Consider the following 6,202-nt stretch of genomic DNA (forward strand, 5'->3'; position numbering starts at 1 on the left):
TAGCATGTCTGCTACCCCCCCAACCCCTGCACCTGCCTGCTAATACAACATGCTTCCATGCCTGTCTGCTAGCATGCTAGCATGTCTGCTACCCCCCCCCAACCCCTGCACCTGCCTGCTAATACAACATGCTTCCATGCCTGTCTGCTAGCCTGTCTAGCATGTCTGCCCCCCCCAACCCCTGCACCTGCCTGCTAATACAACATGCTTCCATGCCTGTCTGCTAGCATGTCTGCTACCCCCCCAACCCCTGCACCTGCCTGCTAATACAACATGCTTCCATGCCTGTCTGCTAGCCTGCTAGCATGTCTGCTACCCCCCAACCCCTGCACCTGCCTGCTAATACAACATGCTTCCATGCCTGTCTGCTAGCATGTCTGCTACCCCCCCCCAACCCCTGCACCTGCCTGCTAATACAACATGCTTCCATGCCTGTCTGCTGCTAGCATGTCTGCTATCCCCCAACCCCTGCACCTGCCTGCTAATACAACATGCTTCCATGCCTGTCTGCTAGCCTGCTAGCATGTCTGCTACCCCCCCAACCCCTGCACCTGCCTGCTAATACAACATGCTTCCATGCCTGTCTGCTAGCCTGCTAGCATGTCTGCTACCCCCAACCCCTGCACCTGCCTGCTAATACAACATGCTTCCATGCCTGTCTGCTAGCCTGCTAGCATGTCTGCTACCCCCCAACCCCTGCACCTGCCTGCTAATACAACATGCTTCCATGCCTGTCTGCTAGCATGTCTGCTACCCCCAACCCCTGCACCTGCCTGCTAATACAACATGCTTCCATGCCTGTCTGCTAGCATGTCTGCTATCCCCCCCAACCACTGCACCTGCCTGCTAATACAACATGCTTCCATGCCTGTCTGCTAGCCTGCTAGCATGTCTGCCTACCCCCCAACCCCTGCACCTGCCTGCTAATACAACATGCTTCCATGCCTGTCTGCTAGCCTGCTAGCATGTCTGCCTACCCCCCCCCCAACCCCTGCACCTGCCTGCTAATACAACATGCTTCCATGCCTGTCTGCTAGCCTGCCAGCATGTCTGCTACCCCCCCCAACCCCTGCACCTGCCTGCTAATACAACATGCTTCCATGCCTGTCTGCTAGCATGTCTGCTACCCCCCCCAACCCCTGCACCTGCCTGCTAATACAACATGCTTCCATGCCTGTCTGCTAGCATGTCTGCTACCCCCAACCCCTGCACCTGCCTGCTAATACAACATGCTTCCATGCCTGTCTGCTAGCATGTCTGCTACCCCCCAACCCCTGCACCTGCCTGCTAATACAACATGCTTCCATGCCTGTCTGCTAGCCTGCTAGCATGTCTGCTACCCCCCAACCCCTGCACCTGCCTGCTAATACAACATGCTTCCATGCCTGTCTGCTGGCCTGCTAGCATGTCTGCTACCCCCCAACCCCTGCACCTGCCTGCTAATACAACATGCTTCCATGCCTGTCTGCTGGCCTGCTAGCATGTCTGCTACCCCCCCAACCCTGCACCTGCCTGCTAATACAACATGCTTCCATGCCTGTCTGCTAGCCTGCCCATGTCTGCTCCCCCCCAACCCCTGCACCTGCCTGCTAATACAACATGCTTCCATGCCTGTCTGCTAGCATGTCTGCTACCCCCCCAACCCCTGCACCTGCTGCTAATACAACATGCTTCCATGCCTGTCTGCTAGCATGTCTGCTACCCCCCAACCCCTGCACCTGCCTGCTAATACAACATGCTTCCATGCCTGTCTGCTAGCCTGCTAGCATGTCTGCCACTACCCCCAACCCCTGCACCTGCTCTAATACAACATGCTTCCATGCCTGTCTGCTAGCCTTCTAGCATGTCTGCTACCCCCCCAACCCCTGCACCTGCCTGCTAATACAACATGCTTCCATGCCTGTCTGCTAGCATGTCTGCTACCCCCCCAACCCCTGCACCTGCCTGCTAATACAACATGCTTCCATGCCTGTCTGCTAGCATGTCTGCTATCCCCCAACCCCTGCACCTGCCTGCTAATACAACATGCTTCCATGCCTGTCTGCTAGCATGTCTGCTATCCCCCCAACCCCTGCACCTGCCTGCTAATACAACATGCTTCCATGCCTGTCTGCTAGCATGTCTGCTATCCCCCCCCCAACCCCTGCACCTGCCTGCTAATACAACATGGGCTGAGGGGAAACCGTCCCTGATGCATGTTCCCCCTGTGTCCTTTTGTGTGTGTGGGGGGGTGAAGCCCCCTCTTGACTTCCCCGCTTGCCATCCTGAGCCTCCCCCCTTCATGTTTTAGATGATAAATCCCATTCCTCTCTACTCTCTCAACTGGATGAAATCTCTCCTCATTATAAATTAAAAGGATGGAGGGAATATCGAGGTATGGCTTCTCTTCCCTAACCTCCTCCCTCGTTCAATCTGCCATCTCCCCCTTCCCTCTTTTCTGGCATCTTCCTTATATTCCTCCATCAACTCTCCCTCCACCATCCGTGTCCCTCTCGTAATACCTCCTATCTCCACTACTACGTCCTCCCTCTGTCTCCACTACTACCTCCTCCCTCTGTCTCCACTACTACCTCCTCCCTCGGTCTCCACTACTACCTCCTCCCTCGGTCTCCACTACTACCTCCTCCCTCGGTCTCCACTACTACCTCCTCCCTCGGTCTCCACTATCCCCCCCCCCCTCTGTCTCTACTACCTCCTCCTCCCTCTGTCTCCACTACCTTCTCCTCCCTCTGTCTCCACTACCTCCTCATCCCTCTGTCTCCACTACCTTCTCCTCCTCTTCTGTCTCCACTAACTCCTCTTCCCTCTGTCTCCACTACTACCTCCTCCCTCTGTCTCCACTACTACCTCCTCCTTCGGTCTCCACTACTACCTCCTCCCTCGGTCTCCACTACTACCTCCTCCCTCGGTCTCCACTACTACCTCCTCCCTCGGTCTCCACTATCCCCCCTCTGTCTCCACTACCTCCTCCTCCCTCTGTCTCCACTACCTCCTCATCCCTCTGTCTCCACTACCTTCTCCTCCCTCTGTCTCCACTACCTACTCCTCCCTCTGTCTCCACTACCCCCCTCTGTCTCTACTACCTCCTACTCCCTCTGTCTCTACTATCTCCACTACCTCCTCCTCCCTCTGTCTCCACTACCTCCTCCCTCGGTCTCCACTACCTCCTCCTCGGTCTCCACTATCCCCCCTCTGTCTCCACTACCTCCTCCTCCCTCTGTCTCCACTACCTCCTCATCCCTCTGTCTCCACTACCTTCTCCTCCCTCTGTCTCCACTACCTACTCCTCCCTCTGTCTCCACTACCCCCTCTGTCTCCACTACCTCCTCCTCCCTCTGTCTCCACTACCTCCTCCTCCCTCTGTCTCCACTCGCACCTCCCTCTGTCTCTACTACCTCCTCCTCCCTCTGTCTCCACTCACACCTCCCTCTGTCTCTACTACCTCCTCCTCCCTCTGTCTCTACTACCTCCTACTCCCTCTGTCTCTACTACCTCCTCCTCCCTCTGTCTCTACTACCTCCTCCTCCCTCTGTCTCCACTACCTCCTCATCCCTCTGTCTCCACTACCTCCTCCCTCTGTCTCTACTTCCTCCTCCCTCTGTCTCCACTATCTCCTCCCTCTCTCTCCACCTCCTCCTCCCTCCGTCTCCACTTCCTCCTCCCTCCGTCTCCACTACCTCCTCCTTCTGTCTCCACTACCTCCTCCTTCCGTCTCCACTACCTCCTCCTTCCGTCTCCACTACCTCCTCCCTCTGTCTCCACTTCCTCCTCCCTCTGTCTCCACTTCCTCCTCCTCCCTCTGTCTCCACTACCTCCTCCTCCCTCTGTCTCCACTACCTCCTCCTCCCTCTGTCTCCACTACCTCCTCCTCCCTCTGTCTCCACTTCCTCCTCCTTCATCTGTCTCCACTACCTCCTCCTTCCGTCTCCACTACCTCCTCCCTCTGTCTCCACTTCCTCCTCCCTCTATCTCCACTTCCTCCTCCTCCCTCTGTCTCCACTACCTCCTCCCTCTGTCTCCACTACCTCCTCCCTCTGTCTCCACTCCCTCCTCCCTCTGTCTCCACTCCCTCCTCATTCTGTCTCCACTCCCTCCTCCTTCTGTCTCCACTACCTCCTCCCTCTGTCTCCACTCCCTCCTCCCACTGTCTCCACTCCCTCCTTCCTCTGTCTCCACTTCCTCCTCCCTCTGTCTCCACTACCTCCTCCTCCCTCTGTCTCCACTCCCTCCTCTTCTGTCTCCACTCCCTCCTCCCTCTGTCTCCACTCCCTCCTCCCTCTGTCTCCACTCCCTCCTCTTCTGTCTCCACTCCCTCCTCCCTCTGTCTCCACTTCCTCCTCCTCCTCTGTCTCCACTCCCTCCTCCCTCTGTCTCCACTACCTCCTCCCTCTGTCTCCACTACCTCCTCCCTCTGTCTCCACTCCTCCTCCTCCCTCTGTCTCCACTCCCTCCTCCTTCTGTCTCCACTTCTCCTCCCTCTGTCTCCACTCCCTCCTCCTTCTGTCTCCACTCCTCCTCCCTCTGTCTCCACTCCCTCCTCCCTCTGTCTCCACTTCCTCCTCCTCCCTCTGTCTCCACTCCCTCCTCCTTCTGTCTCCACTTCTCCTCCTCTGTCTCCACTCCCTCCTCCTTCTGTCTCCACTCCCTCCTCCTTCTGTCTCCACTCCCTCCTCCTCCCTCTGTCTCCACTCCCTCCTCCTTCTGTCTCCACTTCCTCCTCCTCCCTCTGTCTCCACTCCCTCCTCCTCCCTCTGTCTCCACTCCCTCCTCCTCCCTCTGTCTCCACTTCCTCCTCCTACCTCTGTCTCCACTCCCTCCTCCTCCCTCTGTCTCCACTCCCTCCTCCTCCTTCTGTCTCCACTCCCTCCTCCCTCTGTCTCCACTTCCTCCTCCCTCTGTCTCCACTTCCTCCTCCTTCTGTCTCCACTACCTCCTCCCTCTGTCTCCACTCCCTCCTCCCTCTGTCTCCACTTCCTCCTCCTCCCTCTGTCTCCACTCCCTCCTCCTTCTGTCTCCACTTCTCCTCCCTCTGTCTCCACTCCCTCCTCCTTCTGTCTCCACTCCCTCCTCCCTCTGTCTCCACTACCTCCTCCCTCGGTCTCCACTATCCCCCCTCTGTCTCCACTACCTCCTCCTCCCTCTGTCTCCACTACCTCCTCATCCCTCTGTCTCCACTACCTTCTCCTCCTCTGTCTCCACTACCTACTCCTCCCTCTGTCTCCACTACCCCCCCCTCTGTCTCTACTACCTCCTACTCCCTCTGTCTCTACTATCTCCACTACCTCCTCCTCCCTCTGTCTCCACTACCTCCTCCCTCTGTCTCCACTACCTCCTCCTCCCTCTGTCTCCACTACCTCCTCCTCCCTCTGTCTCCACTACCTCCTCCTCCCTCTGTCTCCACTCGCACCTCCCTCTGTCTCTACTACCTCCTCCTCCCTCTGTCTCCACTCACACCTCCCTCTGTCTCTACTACCTCCTCCTCCCTCTGTCTCTACTACCTCCTACTCCCTCTGTCTCTACTACCTCCTCCTCCCTCTGTCTCTACTACCTCCTCCTCCCTCTGTCTCCACTACCTCCTCATCCCTCTGTCTCAACTACCTCCTCCCTCTGTCTCTACTTCCTCCTCCCTCTGTCTCCACTACCTCCTCCCTCTCTCTCCACCTCCTCCTCCCTCCGTCTCCACTTCCTCCTCCCTCCGTCTCCACTACCTCCTCCTTCTGTCTCCACTACCTCCTCCTTCCGTCTCCACTACCTCCTCCTTCCGTCTCCACTACCTCCTCCCTCTGTCTCCACTTCCTCCTCCCTCTGTCTCCACTACCTCCTCCTCCCTCTGTCTCCACTACCTCCTCCTTCCGTCTCCACTACCTCCTCCCTCTGTCTCCACTTCCTCCTCCCTCTATCTCCACTTCCTCCTCCTCCCTCTGTCTCCACTACCTCCTCCCTCTGTCTCCACTACCTCCTCCCTCTGTCTCCACTCCCTCCTCCTCTGTCTCCACTCCTCCTCATTCTGTCTCCACTCCCTCCTCCTTCTGTCTCCACTACCTCCTCCCTCTGTCTCCACTCCCTCCTCCCACTGTCTCCACTCCCTCCTTCCTCTGTCTCCACTACCTCCTCCTCCCTCTGTCTCCACTACCTCCTCCTCCCTCTGTCTCCACTCCCTCCTCTTCTGTCTCCACTCCCTCCTCCCTCTGTCTCCACTCCC

Source organism: Oncorhynchus nerka, linkage group LG11 (genome assembly GCF_034236695.1).
Source record: "Oncorhynchus nerka isolate Pitt River linkage group LG11, Oner_Uvic_2.0, whole genome shotgun sequence".
Lineage (NCBI taxonomy): Eukaryota > Metazoa > Chordata > Actinopteri > Salmoniformes > Salmonidae > Oncorhynchus > Oncorhynchus nerka.